General features: G+C 33.8%; 1 protein-coding gene across 2 annotated transcripts in view; it reads right to left on the reverse strand.

Annotated features, from left to right (window-relative positions):
- LOC123555713 (uncharacterized) overlaps positions 1–19,602 on the reverse strand; it is a 45,751-nt gene extending 26,149 nt beyond the window's left edge. The window contains exons 1-2 of one of the 2 annotated variants that reach the window (XR_008371571.1): positions 19,522–19,602; positions 8,043–13,780 (exon numbers count right to left, since the gene is read on the reverse strand). The gene's annotated coding sequence lies outside the window, so the exon portion shown is untranslated. Of the gene's footprint in view, positions 1–8,042; positions 13,781–19,521 lie in introns of those variants that run through there. The other variant, XM_053547365.1, reaches the window with a different exon arrangement.
- Between the last annotated feature and the right edge of the window lie 324 nt (positions 19,603–19,926).

A 19,926-nucleotide genomic window follows, 5' to 3' on the forward strand; every position in this document is an offset into this window, starting at 1 on the left:
TGGACGCACGACCTTCGTTTTAATAAGCAGGGCGATCAATCTATAAACAACATCGAACTTCGAGTCATATGTCACGTAAATGCACCATTACCTTGTATCTTTTTCATTTTACCTTTTAACGAGTTTTGCTGAGTGAAGAAACAATCTTTAATCTACACTAGGGAAAGTACAGTAAAATTTCCAGTTTTATCTAAAATGTACTCAGGGATTTCCAACCATCTGCCCGATTGTCCTACTTTCTTATCAATTTGGCAACATTTCTACCATGTGCAAAATTTGACAATGACGTATTGTCGAACAGATATCTATATGGACTTTTTTTACCTTAATCAGATAATTTATATAACTATTTACCATCGTTGAAATGCTAAGTGATTTTATAAAACAAAACAAACAAATTGATGTTATTGAAAAGAACGCATGTTAGAATTATATTCTCTTGTCACTTTAAACATTTAAAGATCTTTAAAAAATCCAGTGCACCTACGATATTCTCCCGATCGATTCAGTAAAGAGGGACAGTTCCTGAGAATTCTAGTATTAGACCTAGCAGTCTCGGTATACAACAGAGCTTCATCACATTTATACTTATCTTACTATAGGCTAACGCACATATTTGATGATAAAAATACATCATTCAAATGATCTATGCAGATGAATAAATTTACATAAAATACTAAATGAAATATCTATAACAAAGTCGATTTCTCCAACCTTTTGATCTAGTAACCACGCTGATAACTCCTACAGCTGAGCGACACAATTTTAAAGTGCATTTTGTATATGTACTTATTGCTATAAAGACCGCATCTTTTAAGGTTTGAACCCAATACCACAAAGTTGATCAACCAACACCTTAATAAAGAGCTCTCTTCAGTTCAACACAGAACTTTTAATTTGACTACTTAGAAAAGAGATTAATGAATGTTCTAATGTACTTAATATTTTACCCGATAGGTCTATAAATATATTCCAATAAGCAATCCAGCTGGCTTACGGAAGGTCGGTGGTTCTACCCAGGTGCCCGCTCGTGATGCAATAATGCACAGAGGGGTACCTGGGGTCTTCCTCCACCATTAAAAAAGCTGGAAAGCCGCCATATGACCTATCATGTGTCGGTGCGACGTTAAATCCAAAAAAAAAATCCAATAAGCGATTTCTTCGAATATTATGATTAAAAGATTGGAAATATTTCACGGGTTTGTAGTTATGGCGTATAACGCTTTATTCACTAAAATCTTCCAAAACGGAAGAAAAATGCAGAACACAAAAGCAATTATAAACATCTGTTCTTAGTTGTAATATACAGAAATAGTATAAACTTTTACATATTCGAAAGGTCTTTTCAAACTCTAAAACCTTTCACTGAATATTTGAGTAAAAGCATTTTTCATAGGTCTCTAAAGGGAATGAAATGTCCTACTTCTTCATGACTTATTAACAGAGCTTACGGATAGGTCCTATATCCTATATAAAAATAAAAAGCACAAAAAATGTATGATTCAATACCAGGACCTTTCTATATTGTAATGTTAAAATCATGTATCTACACTTGTAAAGATATAGATCTAAACAGGTATCAGTTTCGAAACAATACACAGTCCTTCCAAGCGGAAAATATTGCATGAAATAAGTCCCATGGTCAAATAAATATTGTTCTATAGAAAGTCTTTTTTTATTCAATAAGTGTGATTAGTTAATGATATATATCTGCTGAAACTGACGAATAAAAAAGAACTTGAGTGACTCAGTATAAATAACTGTACTTTTATAAACGTTTATTTCAGAACATAGTAAGAAGCGAAACATTCTAAAAAAGTACTAATAACAGAGGCGTTCTTGAACATGTATACATTAATAAAAATTTAAACTTAGGTTGAACGGTATTAGTATGACCTTTAGTGCTCTAAACCTCTTATGCCTTTTACCTCCCTTTTTTAAAGTCTGTGTCTCAGTTTTCAATCAAATCACAATGCGATAAACTGCCTTCAGCTACATGTATGTTTTAATTGCGTACTTTATATCAGTGTCGTCATGGAGGCTCTTGACAATATTTATGTTTTAGCAATTACTAAAAGTTAAACGAAAATACAAATAGAAAGACAAGCACTCTTCAGTTGCTTCAAATTAGGATCAAACTCGAATCTGACACTTTTATTATTTCACGTAATATATGCTCTGAACAGCTTTGTAAATATTACAGTTTGAAAGAGTGACACATGTTCACGTCTAAGATAATAAAGTTACTTTGACTGTCATAACATATTCTAGACACAAAACAATTACAAAAACATGACTTATAAGGGTCGTTTCATAAGAAAACCAGTAATATTGAGAAAAATATATAAAAACACCTTTTTACACATTAAATCTGAAATTTTGGAGTAATTATCTCTACTTTTTCAACTGTTGCCATTGTTTATAAGTAAGTCGCCAAATTCATTTTGAGACGTGACGTTTAGAACATTTGAAAGCTGAATGACGTCGATTTTACTGAAAACTAACTTAAAGGTATGGTTTTGGTTTCATCGCGGGCTTTTTATTTATACATCTTTCTATTGTCATGATGGATGGGTGCTTGGAATTTCTATTGTCATGACTATATTAAAAATATATTCATTTGTAAGATAATGTAGAATTTGATTTTCCTTCGATAGATGAGGAACAATTTTAATTTGCTTCTAGTTTATTATTCAACATAAGAAAAATACAGTATTTTAATCTTCTTTTAAGCAATAATTATAAAATATCACTTATACAAGTTTTATCATGGAACAATTCACATTTAATGAAAGACGGAAGTGTTGAACCACAACATAAGTAAACACAGCTAAATTTTGTTTTATTGCCTTTTTACCATAGAAATCGATTTTGTTTTGTTAATAATAAGAGAAATATCTTTTATTAATGAAATTTCGAGCAATTTTGCATTAAAGCTCAAAAAAGGAAATTAATTCATGTTTGTTCTAGAGATTGTCTTCTTTGGTGACTGACTATTGATCATTGAAAGGATGTTTGAATAAGTACATTTAATATTCATTACTTGATTTGATTTATATGCTATGGCATAAATAGAAATAAGAGTTTGAAATATGTCTTCATGTTTCACAAAACCAATGTTTCATTTTCATTTCAGAAAGAAATCGATCAAATAAAATTTTAAGTGTTAAGTGTGCGATATAAATGGTCTACTTTTATGAAGTTTAAACCGGATGGGTGACATGCATGGTATATTTTCCTTCTTTCTTAAATCCAAATAGTACATTACTCCTTGTATTATGTTTTGCATTTCAGAGCTTTTTTCATTTAAATTTACAGAACTGTTTAAAAGAGCCCGTTAGATTACACCAATGAAGTAGTTAATTTAAGACTCATCCGAGCAATTTTAAATTACGACTAAACCAGAATTCGATACTTTCAGCGGTTTACGTAATATATGTTCAATTTGATATATTCACATGGCTAGGATTTTGTTCTGTTGTCTATTGCATTCTTTTCTTCCAAAGGCTCACACAGCTTTCATCAACAATAACAGTAGTCTGTAAGTGTTGTGTGGCGGCTATAAAACCTCTCCCTGTACTTATACTAAGTGCTTTTTTATTTTCTGATCCTTCATCACGGAAAACTTTCAATTTTATATCAATATAATTCGCTGAAGGGTATATTAGACCTAAAAATGTACACTTACTGCATAATAGTTAATGAAAACATAAAATCAACACGTTTATGTGTATAAATAATACTTTTTATTAACAAAGTACATTATCCACACTGTATGATATACATGTACAGCGCAAGACGGGTATTCCGGTCCCACTTCAGCGTATTTGCCTTCGAGACGGGTCAACCCGTCTTGGGATTTCCCGACATTTTATCCTATAAACAATGCAAATGACGACACATGAATTTATCCCAGAGCAACCAGTCATATTAAAAGACTGTTTTCCATCAGTGTTTGCTGTTCTATTTCTAGAATAATTTACACAGGAAAGTCCATGACCTAAGTGACCTGGTAAATTTCCACATTTCAAGATGGTGGACGGCAATTCAACTGCAGGGCAAAGTTGACAAAATAACTACAATATTCCTTCTGAACGTTGGAGATAAGAAAATTAGGTTCATATGATATTGCATTGTTTTCAAAATATATATTTACAAGCCAAGCATATTCTTCAAAAGATTATAGCCGTTTACGGTGATTCTTCCCTATCTAGCCCCTTTTGTATGACGGGTATACCCGTCTCACATCTACGTCATCGTATTTCAAACTGAAACAAGATTTTTTTCTTTTTTAGCCTCTATATTATTCTGTCATAACTAGCATGATTTCCAGGACAATTTCATGGCAAATACAGTATAAACAAGCTAATTCGATGAATTGGTATCCCCCGCCGAAAGGGTTTGTGGTGAGGAATGGCAAAAAAATATATCCGGCAAAAAGTTAAGGATGTTAATAAGAAGCAAATAATTTCATTAGTCAAAATCAATTTAACAGAAAACAAATGTTTAATTAAAGTGTACATAATAAATGTATGATACTTTGATCCTGACTAAAGAATTTATTTTTAATGGGATATGCTTACTGTAATAAGCTTAGCTTTTAAAATTATATAGGCAGTTAATTGAAATATGAGCTTGAAGTTTAACAGGAACGAAATATTGTCTATGAGTGGTTTGGCACCAGGTGTTGTTGTTTAACATGTACATTTGAACTTAAAAAAACAGATGTCCTTATAAGAACACTGGTAAGATATCTTGAACATGATTGAGGGCAAGGCTTGTGCAGTCACAACTTAACATGTTGAAGGTTTGAACATTAAAAAAAAAAAAAGGAATGGAAATATATATATGTATATATATTTATTTTTTAAGGGTGTAGGGGTGCGGGGGAACAGGGGAGGAAACAAAATTTCACATGTTGATTATAAATATTGATGGAAAATTAAAAATGAAAAACAAGAGGGTCATGATGACCCTGGATCGCTCACCAGAGTAATATGAGCTACATGTTTCTAATGTCAAACTGATGATTTTTAGAAATTTTTTGGAAGATTTTCCGATCTACAATCAAGTAACCCATGGGGCGGGGCCAATTTTACCCCGGGGATCATGATTTGAACAAAGTTTGTAGAAGTCTACTAGGAAATGTTACATATCAAATATCTAAGATCTAGGCCTTCTGGTTTATTTTTAGCAAATTTATGAAGATTTCCCTATGTACAATCAAGTAAACCCTGGGGCTGGGTCAATTTGACCCTGGGGAGGTCAAGATTTAAACCAATTTTGTAGAGGTCCACTAGGCAATGCTACATGTCAAATAACTAAGCTCTAGGCCTTCTGGTTTATTTTTAGAAAATTTTGAAGATTTTTCTAAGTACAATGAAGTAACCCCATGGGGCGGGGTCAATTTGACCCTGGGGGTCAGGATTTGAACAAATTTTGTAGAAGTCTACTAGGCAATGCTACATGTCAAATATCTAAGATCTAGGCCTTCTGGTTTATTTTTAGAATTTTTTTGAAGATTTTCCTATGTAAAATCAAGTGACCCCTGGAGCGGGATCAATTTTGACCCCGGGGTCATGATTTGAACAAATTTTGTAGAGGTCCACTAGGCAATGCTACATGTGAAATATCTAAGCTCTAGGCCTTCTTGTTTATTTTAAGAAATTTTTTAATGATTTTCCTAAGTAAAATCAAGTGACCCCTGGGGCTGGGTCAATTTTGACCCCAGGGGTCATGATTTGAACAAATTTTGTAGAGGTCCACTAGGCAATGCTACATGTGAAATATCTAAGGTCTAGGCCTTCTGGTTTATTTTTAGAAAATTTTGAAGATTTTTCTATGTACAATGAAGTAACCTCATGGGGCGGGGTCATTTTGACACTGGGGGTCATGATTGGAACAAATTTTGTAGAAGTCTATTAGGCAATGCTACATGTCAAATACCTAAGATCTAGGCCTTCTGGTTTATTTTTAGAAAAAATTTGAAGATTTTCCTATGTAAAATCAAGTGACCCCTGAAGCGGGGTCAATTTTGACCCCGGGGGTCATGATTTGAACAATTTTGTAGAGGTCCACTAGGCAATGCCACATGTCAAATATCTAAGCTCTAGGCCTTCTGGTTTATTTCTAGAAATTGTTTGAAGCTTTTCCTATGTAAAATCAAGTGACCCCATGGGGAAGGGTCAATTTTGACCCTGGGGTCATGATTTGAACAATTTTGTAGAGGTCTACTAGGCAATGCTACATGTGAAATATCTAAGCTCTAGGCCTTCTGGTTTATTTTTAGAAAAGTTTTGAGGATTTTCCTATGTAAAATCAAGTGACCCATGGGGCGGGGTCAATTTTGACCCCGGGGTCATGATTTGAACAATTTTAGTAGAGGTCCACTAGGCAATGCTACAAGTCAAATATCTAAGCTCTAGGGTGACCAAGGCAAGGGGGCGACCAGGTGCGCAACTTCACATGTTTATAATAAATGTTCACAGAAAAGAATGAAAGAAATTTAATGAAATTCTGCCAAATGGCAAGTTTGTTATGTACAAATATGTGGATTTTTAGACAATTAAAGGGCAATAACTCTGCAGTTACAAAAGAAATCCATACGAAATTGTGTGTGCACAACCACATTATTGTGCTCTAAATTCTGTTAAAGTTTCATAGTTCAAGGTCAAATATATCAAAAGTTATGATGCAGAAATTGCCATATTTATAATACCCTATATAGTTAACACTAGAAACTTCTAAGGGCCATAACTCTGGTGTTACTTGGGCAATCTGACTGAAACTTGACGGGCCGCAAGAACTAATAGTGGTGAACATGTATATGAAGTTTTAAATAAATATTCCCAACCATTTCCTAGATATGGCTCCGGAAGGACGGACGGACGGACAGACGGACAACGCCAAAACTATATCCCTCCGACTTTCGTCGGGGGATAATAACGTAACGGGTGTCCGGGAGCGAAAGGGTTAACACAGCTTAAATGTGTGCAGCAGCTAAAAGATTTACATTCTCTTGTTTCTGTATGACAAATCTATTATGTTAATGTAAGAATGTAAGAATGTAAGTGCAGTTAATTTATATATATAGCTATGTTAAATACACCTAATAAGGATTTTCTATATTTTAAGTAAATTCTCAAAGATGAAATACTTTAGTAAGCGATAGCCATATGATGCTTCGGATGTGTGTGCGGGCGGGGTTTGACGGGTTTTCACATTTCATTACACCTCATAAACAGACCGAGTCTGCTATCATTTTGCTTGATTGCATTCAATGCTTCCAAAGGGCCGTCTTACAGATGTATTACTTATTCAATTTTTTTCGGTATGTGGATCATTGGATCATTCTTTAAAACATTTAATACTAAACTTAAACTATACGTCATGGAATAAATTTACGCATTTAAGAAATATTTTTACGTGTTTCATTAGCAGTTTGAGTGTAAACACGATCAATGAAATGTTTTAGTGTAACATTTTTTGTCGTCGGACTAAACTTCTGCGGTCTTCGGATAAGCAATAACATTTCAAGAGTAAACACTTAATATCTGTTTTTATAATATTCAAAGACGATAGATGACATGCATAATTTTGTGTTCTTCTTCAGATCAAACTATAAATCAACTGTCTCCTTGGTTTTGAACGTCAATTAAACTTTTCAGGCTAAATAAGTACTGATCAGAAGAGTTGAACACATTCCTGCGTGAGTAATAAATATTTTGTAAGTGCTGTCATAAATTTGATAGTCTATTTGCTTTGTCCACGTGCCTGGAGAGATATCTTTTTATTTTTTCATCATAAATCATTGATTCATATAGTCGCCTTAAAGGTACCTCTGTTTGTTTGCTTTTGATTCTACGCCGCTATTCAATAGTATTTCAATATGTTACCGCGGGTAGTTAACCTAACTAGTGTTCCTCGATTCTCTACTTGTATAAACCTGTTCTCCGCAAGTAAATGCCAATTTCCAACTTGAATCAGAGGTTAAGAACGAATGATTTCAGAGTTGTTTAGCGCAAAAACACTTCATTTTTTTTTTCGTCTTCTACATTCCTGGTACTTGGTGTGATTGTTCTTATTGCAATGCTGCATGCAAGCATGCAAAGGGCATTCTTAATAGTTGAGGTACAATATAAAATAAGTTTTGAATCGTTGTTTTTTTTGTTGTTTATTTTTTGTTTGTTTTTTGTCTAAATTCCAGTCGTAACTCTTACGTAAATGCGTAGTGCAAATATTTTTGTTCTCTCTTTCAAACATTTCTTATACTAGTAAGCGTTTTCAAATGTTAATGAAATATCGCAACATTTTCTTACATGTATACAAAATTCCGTTTTAAATACTTTCAGAAATTCGGACAATCGCACAACGTACTGAATGTATAAATAAAAGAGTTATTGAAAAACTAGAACATGGTTTGTAGTATCTCTGTAAGGTCATCTCGGAAATTTGCTCAATTTACCCCTTTTAAGAGCCACTCGAATTTTAAATGTAAAAATGTGTAAGTCACATCTACTTACGAAACTATGGCTGGATAGGCAGCATACATAGTCTGTAGCGTATGGTCTCTCACAAAGCTATTCAAATTGAATTTCATTGTCATCTTTAAAAGTCCCAAGAGTTAACAATAGAAAAACATTCCATGAACTGCTTGATTGTTGTTTATTGAACTTCAAATTTAATGGGCGCCCTGGTGTTCCCCTCGAATCACTTGCCTCTCTACGACGTTGATTCGAGCCTTAATCATTGCGTTAAATTCCTCATGTAAGGAAGCCATGCAGATGGCTTACGGAAGGTCGTTGGTTTTACCAAGGTGCAATACACGGAGGGGCACTTGGGGACTTTCTCCACCATCATAGCTGGAAAGTTGCAATATGAACTTAAAAGGTGTCGGTGCGACGTTAAACAAACACACACACACACACACACACACACACACACTAAAAACCAAAAAGAAAACAACAACAACATTTCAATAAATAAGTTCAAATGAATTTGCTCGGTCCCATTTAGTGAAAAATATCAGAACCAAATAAAAATAATGAAGGTCTTGAAGATTATTCTAATAGCAACGCATTTCAGGCAGTTACAGCAAAATTCAGAAGAAACCTTTAAATACATTCTGTTCTAATGAACTTCTTAAAAGATGTTAGCCAAGCTTGTTCATATCAGATTGTCAAGGTCTTAATTAGGTGAGTGCATCAGGGCCAAATGGACATTTTAACTTACCTTTTAGCTTGTCTAGAGTAAGTATGCATATTGTATTCATCCTTTTGTTTGTGTATGTGTCTGCGTTCGAAATGTTTTTGTAAGATGATATATTCGATACAACTAGCTTGAATGAATTAAATGATAAGGTTCTTAAGCTTTTTCAGTAACGTATGCAAGCGCTCAAGATTTCCTTAAAAGCCGTCGTGACATATTTAATGAAAACTTTCCTTACTGTGGCTTAATTTTGTCATATTTCACCAAAATTACCAAACACTGCACTGAAATCACACACTTTTACTGTAAAATATTCTCAGCCTCACCCTAATACCTAAATTTAGCAGTAAATATGCATATTTAGAACACTCAAAAGAGTGAAATGGAAATATGTTTACCGTTTTTCTACACTGTCACTGCAGAACTGAACTGACATTGTCCTTTTCCATCATTATATAACTAGACTGGAAATTTAACAGCACTGAGTCTAAATATGAGGAGACTTTTCTGGCAATCACACGCTTGGACCTTGTTGTTATATCATACATATGCTCTAACTGTAATGTTTAACATACCTTTTTTAAAGGACTGTTTACATCAAATAAAAAATGACCACTTAGTGTTACATGTGAAATAGTCCAAAGTGTGATCTTTTTACAGATTTTATGCCATTGATGAAATATGATAGAATGGGTCATATAAGGATGTGTCAGAGAGATTTCTTGCTTAGTTTAACAGCTTATTGTATTGGAAAAGGTTATAGACTGAAATCACTGTGAATGTTCAGGTTTTATTACTATGTATTGAGAAAATGTCTACATACATGTAATTGGTGAACAATAAATTTCATGTGAGCCTTTCAAAGATTGTTGTTGTTGTTTTTCAAAAAATGATATTATATTTCTTATATGTAACATAACATACTGATAATTTCATTTTTGTAAGAAGACATATTATTCTATCTTATATGGTTTTCATATCATTGAAATGCTCTAAACACTGAAAATGAGGGTTCGACATAAATATGTTTATATGCAATAAAGGGTGAGTGAGTGAACTGGGCTTTACAGCAAATCGACATGAAGTCGAGATACAATAAAGAAGATACCTTATTAGTATAATGTTACCTTGATATATTAATAAAGTATTGTTCGAACCAGGCAACCATTTAAATAGAAAGCTGATATTTTGTCTGTTTTCATTTGTTTTTGTTTTTCTAAATGAAATAAATATGAACCATTTTTATGGTAGCAGATGACCAATGCCTCTGGACATTTCACAGGTATTTTTAGAGGTGTTGTTTGATAATGGTTTTTTTTTTTTGTTTTTTGTTTTTTTGTTTTGTTTTTTTTGCATGAGAAAAAAGGAAATACATTTCTGTACTGTCATCCCTTTTTTAAAAAACACACATAGGAAAAGAAAAACTGAAAGTTAGTAGCAGTTGATCTCTGAATTCAGGAAAATGTATTGTTACATAAGGAAAGATATAGTAGCAGTTGATCTCTGAATTCAGAAAAAAATGTATTGTTACATAAGGAAAGAAAATAGTGGCCATAGTAAGCAGGCTTTATAGTAAGGACCTTTATCTAGAGAATGATAAGTGTAACCGTTTATAGCTACCTCACATTAATTTTAATCATTATTTTTAAACCAATCTGACAAAAGTACATCTCCTATTACGCTACGCATAGGATCTGACAACGAGCTATTGATGGCCTCGTTCTGACAACCCTTCCGCTAGCCAATCAAAAGCTAACTTACAACATTCTGCAAGCTTTGGTTTTTGATATTAACATTTTTTTGTCGAAAGATGTCAGATAGCCGGTTAGCTCAGTCGGTAGGGCACTTGCTTTGTAAGCGAGAGGTCTCGGGTTCGAGCCCTGGAATAACTGCAAATTTTTCTTACTCTTTGACATTCGAACAAGTTGTCTGATTGGTTCAAACAAAAATAGATTTGCGAAAATAAAAATAGCAATATTGGAAATCCAAAATATACAGAAGACGAATGTGAATGGGTCGTTTTCAGATCTTCGTTTAGAAGATCAATTACTTTAGTCAGATTGTTTTTAAACCAAACATGATTTGGATCCCAATACTTCTTAAAATGTATCATATTATAACGATATATCAATATACTTATTTTGTTCCTTTTCTTTGTGTTTGGTCTTGTACATTTCATGTATAATTTCTACGGTGGACAATCTTTGCTGAGGTCAGGCTGAGGCTACACAACGTCAAATATTTAAACATTATAATTGGTGTATTTTTGATACTAGATTCATTTACGCTATCAGAATTATAAGACAGATTTCTACAGAATATTGTGTATACATCCAACTGTACCTATACATTGTGTGCTTATACACTTTTATAACTAATAACTAAAACATGTGATATAAAATGAAAATACAAAGATAAATTAGCCAAACATGTATCTAAAAAATCTATTCCCTCTGTTTTGGAGCTTTTTCTCACTCTGTCCCTCTGGTCAGTTCGTAATATATCTGTACTGGAAGTAATTTGGTACCCAGAGCTGCTGCCTTGCTATGTAAAACATCTTTATACAAAGGTGCTACATAAATCTGGTGAAATATGTTATCAAATTAACATCTAACATTGCCATCAATGGTGAAGTATTAATTATTTCGTTGAAATCATGGTGGTATCAGTAATATTGCACAAAATGTAACATATATTTTAAGCTCACGTGAGCGGAATTTTTATGGTGAGCTGTAAGGACCGATGAATGGCTGTCATTCTTCTGTTTACATTTAGTTTGTACACACCTTAGTATCCACAATTTTGAAGCAATCATAATTCAACTTGGTTAAAATGTTTTTGATCACAATACATCGGATGAGTTTGATTGTGGGCTTGGATGAGCTTGTCAAGGTTTATGTGCCCTTGATTGACAAAATGTGCTTGATTTCACTTTGTTTCAACTCTAGCATCTTAATTTCTTCACCAATCAAAACAATGTTTATACAGATTGTGTATGACTTCAAGATCTTGTATAATTTACATTATCAGCGAAATCGGGGCCTGTAGGATAAGAGTTATGTTCCCTTAATGGACAAAATTTGCTACATTGTACCTTGTTTACACACTTACAATGTATGACCTCAATATCTTAGATGGATAAGAGTATGAACAAAATCGGGCTAGTAGGTCAAGAGTTATGAGCCCTTGATATACAAAAATTACATTATTATATTTACGTTGATTATTCTCTACAACCTTCATTTCTTCACAAATCAAAAAAGCTTATTCACATAGTACATGTATTGTCATGCGATCTTTGATGAGTTCAGTTTGAACAAAATCAGACAAGTAGGATCAGACTTTCGGGCCCTTGATTTTGCTAATATCCCTATCCCTAACCTTGCTACTCTAGAAGCCACTGTTGAGGCTCAATTTTTATGAAACTTGATAACAATGTTTCTCTTGATGATCTCTAGGTCAAATTTGAAACTGGGCATGTCTGTTCAATACTAGGTCATTAGGCCAGATCTAAGAAAAAGCACTAAAACACTCTAGAGGCAACAGTTGTGATTCAATCTTCATGAATCTCTGTCAGAGTGTTTGCCTTGATGATCTCTAGGTCAAGTTTGAATCTATATTATATGGGTTTAAAAACTAGGTCAAGCGGTCAAATCAAATGCAAAGAAACTAGGTCACTAAATCAATTCGAAGTAAAATTATATATGTGCAATAGGGGCTACATGTTTGACTGGATATTCGTAGAATTTCTTCAGAATGACTTTCATGATGAAATCTAGGTCAAGTTTTGATCTAGATCACCAAGAGTTAAAAAACTAGACTACCTGTTTAAAATTTAAAATCAACGATAAACCTTGTGTATGTGATAAGGTGTGGATTTGTCATTCATTTGATTGCATAAAACTTGGTAAGAATGGGCTCCAATTTTCTCGAAACTTTGTTAAAATGTTTGTATTTATAAAGTCATGGATAAGACCAAAACTGTGTCATGTGGGGTTAAACACTAGGTCATTCGGTGAAAAGAAAAAAGCTTGATGATACTCAAGATGCCACATTGTTGTCCAATCGTAATGAAAATTGTTAAGAATATTTGTTTCCATGATTCAATAGGTCCAATATGTTTACACTGTGATGGCGTGTTATTCAGATGAGCGTCCTAGAGCCTTCTTGGTCCTCTTGTTAATATTTCTCCTTTTAAAATCTAGACCATGTTTAAAGCGGACCGTCTTGGAGTGTAAACTAGGTCATTGATTTAAATTTTTGTCATCTAAGTCAAAAGGTGAGTGATGCTAGACCTTCCCTTCATGGACCACTTTTTGACAAAAGAGTAGCTTGTTTGTGTACTGTTTTACACTGACACCAAATATCTAAGATTAATACCAGCTTCGTGACACTTGTTTCGGTTCCAGTACTTTTGCAAAGATTTATGCATGTTTAAAGGTCACCTTAATCTCAAAACGAAAATTTAGAGATATGTCTAGTAGATTTTTCATATGTATACTATTTAATATATTCTGACAAGCTGATTTTCTTTTTGCTATACAGGCTATGATTCAGCGCATCTAGATTATATCTGAAAAAAAAAAACAACAGAACTCATACAAGAGATTATTAGTTTATAATCAGTCATTCGAGTAGATTGCAAATTATACAGCTTTGAAAATATTAAATTGATATACGTTGTGTAGGCTTCATTTTGCTTGGTCGCTTTCTATGCTTCCAAACGATCATTATATCTGTGAAAGAATATTCAACAATACAAATCTTAAATGCAAATAAACACGAGATATTCAAACATTTGTTTCTGCTTACATAATAATCCAGTATAATTTAAAACATTATGCTTCTAGATATAATTTTAGAATCCTTTACAAAAAGAAACAATAGAACAGATTTACAACATGCCATCTGTCAACGTTATGGGTCGATTTCCAATTCAGCGACCATATATAACAGGTAAATGAGTCCATTAATCTATCCACAAAAGGACTTCGGACACTATCATATGCTTCTAGCCTACATTTTAAATGCAAATTTCTCATTAAGTATTTGAACAATACCCAAATCGTTTCGAGTCAATGATAAACCAATGTATTAGTTAATTTATTACAGCAGAAACTGATTTGTATCTGTTCCTATCAAGATGTTTTTCTTATTTTATGTGGGCCAGGGTATATTTTCTTGAAAAAATAAAATGTTTAATTTCCGTAAAAATATAATGTCATCACTTTACGGAAGTTTTAAATATATGAATTCCAGTCGAAAAAAGTGATAAAATCTGTTTATTTAAGGAAAAAATTACATTTTAAGATTAAAATCCTATAAATAGATAAAAAAGAGAACGATATTTTTGAAAACAACCTGTACTTGATATCTATACACTGTTCGTAATGTAAAGTTATTGATGCATTACATGTGTGAATAGGTATACATGTATAAGTGACCGGTCAGTTTTATTACAGTGGTTCAGGTAGTTATTTAAGTACATGTACATGTCTGTATAGCTCTGTTTTAAGTGATGGCAGATATTTGTGTGCTGTATAACATTTATACTAAGAAAAGGCAGTAATCTTATCAAGGCCGTAGGGTGCGTTCTTGCTTGGGATAAGTACCAGTGGCACAGATAATATTTGAGCCGCGTCATGAGAAAACCAACATAGTGCAATTGCGACCAGCATGGATCCAGATCAGCCTGCGCATCTGCGCAGTCTAGTCAGGACCCATGCTGTTCACTAACGGTTTGCCTAATTCCAATAGGCTTTGAAAGCGCACAGCATGGATCTTCACCAGACTGCGCAGATGCTCAGGCTGGTCTGGATCCATGCTGGTCGCAAAGCCACTATGTTGTTTTTCTCATGGCACGGCTCATTTCGCTTAAACATGTAATAAAAATGTATCCGAAATGACAGTTCTTTCTGAGGCTTGCCTAAGGAAGCTGGATCGGAAAAAGTTAAATCGGGATAAGTCTGACAACAACCCATATATAGATAATGTTGTCTATTCAGGGCTGAAGTTATGGGCAAAACATATTCGAAATGTGTCATCTGTAGGGCTAAAGTAGAAGCAGGTCTTTGCATAAAAATTCCACCTGAAACTCGGCTGGACCGTTTAGTTCGTTTTTGCATCTAGTCGTATTTGTATATGCCATCTGCATGGAAAGCGACTTGACACATCACTTTCGTGGCATCACACTGTGTGTGAAACCGTCACCGATATGACCTGCCAAGAAGCTAATGTTCTTGACCTATGCATGACAGGCATATCAATGCCAAGCGTTATTTCTGTTGGATAGACTATAGTCAGGATCAGATTAACTGCTGTGCACATATTGCCTCTTTTTTTGCTGTGTTTAGGCCTAGTCCGCCACAAAGAACAATCTTCAATTCAGTTTTCACAGTAGGAAGAACATGAAGTAATGAATGCGTGTGACATTTAGTATGTGTCTAAAAGAAAGAAATATATATGCACAGAAGAAGATGAAGAAATAAAGAAATGAAAAATATATAAAAGATACAAAAAATAATAAAAACAAAATGGAAAACAAATTACATCATCGCTAGTGGCGTGCGTGTTGCGAGGAGGGCATGCAGAAAATTACCTGGTGTGTTGCTAGTATTTTACAGCACACATTTGCCAATCTACTGCAACAAACAACTAGGATAAGCCAATGAAAATTTAACCCAACGAATAATAATGAATTCACAGTATTTGCTTCTCTCACTACTATACATGTATAACATGCCTATATGTGCCCTTTCAAACATTTGTATAGTATTTGAGTCACAAACCGAAGTAAAAATATGTGACTATCAAATTATTAAAAATGAATATAAAAAGTATTGGTTACTTTACATTTGGGAACACCCTGTAGTTATATTTATTGTTTAAAAGTACTGCTCCACCCCTTGCATCAATACAATAGTCACAGATAATGTGTATAATTAATATCTACATATGCTGGCCAAATATGGTGTTGATGCACGGGGGGGGGGGGGAACAATGTTGTTTAAAGCAAAATAGCTTTTATATGTATATAACAGGGTACGTAATTCTATTTAGAGCAAAAACTACCATTTTATGAAACAAATATTGAAAAATTTGACTTTATGAAATAATCTCAAATATGTATTTGATGGTATATGTAATTAAATACTTATTTCTCAGTGGTTTATTTTTCACTCTTGGAGTAGGCAAATTCATATAGAAAGTGTCCGAAGTACTTCCATACACTGACCTAGTATATTCAGGACAGTTTCTCTATGAAAAAGGTGGGGCTCTGTATCAATCATTTTACTCAATCGGCCTAGAGCCAACCCGATTGTCAAGTCTTCTGTATCTCATATTCTGTAGGTATGGAAGGGAATCAACAACTGCCGAGTCAATCCAGTAAAAGCGCTTAGTTCTCGCCCGGCGTTCTTCTTCTGTGCACCTGAGCAGAGCTTTGGGAACACAATGTATCTCCTCTGGGGTTAATATAACCCCAAATGCAACATTTATGTCCAATGTTGTTATGTCAATATAACATAAGAAACAGTTGTCTGAAAATCTAAGGCTGCAAGAACATATAGGAAAACCTATACTTGTGCAATTATTTCGGCTGAGTTCAAGGTTCAAGGTTTATTCGGCAAACTCTGAATAACTCTGCATTCATACCTTTGTTCTACATCATTAAGAATTACTAATGCATTGCCATTATCTCCTGAACAGAATAGGACAGACGCTAGTTTCAGAAGTCCGGATGCAACATCATAGTCAATACCTAATGACAGCCACTGTTATAATTCAGCAGAAAATCGCCGACGACGTGATATTTCAGTGGATGCTAAGATTGTACATAACGTTGTACATAGTAAAGGTGCTAACATCTTGCCTGCAGCACGCTCAGGAAGCTACCGTTTTCACGAAATTTCAACACTTTCCGAATGCCATTTTTCAAATCATCATAATTCATAGTATGAATTTTATTGGTATTTAAAAAGTCTAGATCTTCTGAAAGGATGCATGACATCTCTTATGATATTCATATTGTACGACTCTGTATGCATACAGAAAAATGTCTTTTGATGACATAAAATAATTTCTTCTCTTGTGTAACGGACTTATGCCGCAATAAGCTGCTCACTTATGTTATCCAGCTTTTCTTATCTTGCAACACCTCTTACGCCCCCTAGCACCGGCTTAAGCGGAACTCTTTTACACATATGTTGAATGGACTCCATGATCCCAAAAGACCAGAAAATATAACAAAACTGAATCCAAGTACGGGGAAACGTTTTACAGCCGCCACACAGCACTGAAAACTTCAACTGCATTCTAAATTGATTTGAATCAAAGTTAATGGAGTATGTAAGTATTTTTAGGAGAAGTGTGTCTTAATGATGTTTCAATTATTACTGAGATACAAGTTAATTATTCTTTGGTTCCAAAACACATTTTTGATGTTGAGCAAGGGAAATAATTTACATTTAATTCAAACATTTAATTCAAACAAGAGTTGTCGAGCATTGTTCATTCAATAGAGTCGATGGATAGCGTTTCATTCCAATACCTCTATAAGTTTAATATCTGCTTGCTTATTCAGGTATGTGGGCAAAAAGACCCGATAAATAGAAAATGGCATGGCAATTACGGAATGAATCTCATTGGTGTTAGATGTTGTAATTTTCAATTATACAAAATCATATACCTATAAATCAGAATGAGAAAATATCATTTCCTCTGTGTGTGTGTTGTTTTTTTTCACGTTCACATTTGTTAATCGAATGTCAACCTAAGCAACGTTATCAGCAGAATAATATTTATTTCGAACGTGTTATTGACAAAGAAAGCTAAATGTCAGTGAGTTTAGAGTTTAACCTAACTAGAAGCATTTTAAGACGCACTTATCTATCTGGGTTGCGAATATATGTTAAATCTTGTTAAACGTTTCAAATTCAGGTTCTCCTCAGGACATTTGTCAAGGCAAGAGCGGGCACCTAGACAGAACAATCGATCGTCCGCAAATAAATGGTGTAATGCTCCCTAACATGCCAACGAGAACAAAGCTCAAACACAAAGCGATTCGAGGCAAAACTGTTTCTAACGTAAGACTTAACATATATTTCTAATGTAAGAGGTACATGTCGATGTTTGGATGATTATCAAATATTTATTCATGTGTGTGTCAAAAAGCCTCCATGTGTACTTTTAATAATAACACATTTGAAATTCTCTTAGGACCATATCGAAAAATATCCGTAAATCTCGAGGCAACAAAAGAAAATCAATCAACAAAGACGCTCTTTATGCACTTTAATGAAAACGCATATATGTGCTAGTTACAATGTTCAAAGTGAAACGTGATTTCACGAAACTAACAGCTAGTAAAGTGTCGGTTTTTAAAAAGCACAACCGTGTATTTCTTAACCAAATTTGAATAGCTAAGTTGTGATTTGTAGGTTAAATTTACTATTTTCTTTTCTCATTTTTGCATTGGCACAATTAATACAATGGTACCGTTCCGATTTCACATAATTGGCATACGAGGCCTCTGTTGTAATAGCAAATGTTCTAACATTCGACCTACCTGTGGGCAGCGTCCTGTAATGCAAACTAACTATTGAGGTTTGCTTTAAGTGACGGTATGCTATAACATTTGAAAGTGCGCATGCCCACCGGAAGCTTCAGTAACAATTGTAACCGATCTGATACTTAATGCTTTGAAAATTCCGCAGTAACGAATACATTACCACAGAAACGATACAAAACATTGTTTGCATTAGAATGAAATTATTTACGCCATGAAGTGACGTGCTAGCTCCGAATATGGCACTTTATGTATCAGTCACTTTATGTACCAGCATCTTATGTACCACTTTGGACACCTTACGTACCACATATATGATATATAGTGGATAATCATTTTTGTTTTGATTTGATCAAAATTTTATATTTTAAGGTTATATCATGTGTTTTTATTATTATTATTAAATTTAATTTACCGTGCAATATAAATAGAAAGGTCATTCTGATATATTTTTGTTCGAGCTATTTCTTAATAGCCGTTAGTTGCAGAAATATTTCAATTAGTCTTTTGAATTAGATAATTATCAATGTTTTGCGGCCTTTATGAATATATTTAACTGCAACGTAATACAATGTTTTACAAACTTTAGCCGTAACGAATCAAAGAGCATAGCATTTTAAGACGTTCCATTACGGAAAAAAATCAAATCTTCCTGTCACTATTAACAGAAAGAGAGTAGCATCACTTGGAACGCATCAAACGAAATATTATAGTAGTTATCTACATGATTAGTACTACAATGTACATACCTCCGTTAAGCAGTACACAGTCCTTCTTATTACATTGTATTATTTCAAACTGCCCTTTCCTACCTAAGATTTCAATCCAATCAACGTTATCAGTAGGAGCACAACAAGTTTTTATATCGAGGTATTGATCCTTTTATTATTATCTATTGAAAATTCCCCCGTGGTATGACTTGTACAATTTATGATATGAGTCTTAGTATCCAGGTAAAATATAACTACCAAAGTTTTGTATTACCTGGTACTAGGATAATATGGGATTTACGCTTTTATCTTCGCGCACATAACAGTGCACAGTACGAAATTAAGGCAAATAATTTAAAAGTACCGCGAATACTTAGGTTTTTGATAAAGAAGAGATGTGTTGACATCACGTTTTTATTTCTTAATTCTATGAAATGATTATAG

Source organism: Mercenaria mercenaria, chromosome 7, assembly GCF_021730395.1.
Source record: "Mercenaria mercenaria strain notata chromosome 7, MADL_Memer_1, whole genome shotgun sequence".
NCBI lineage: Eukaryota > Metazoa > Mollusca > Bivalvia > Venerida > Veneridae > Mercenaria > Mercenaria mercenaria.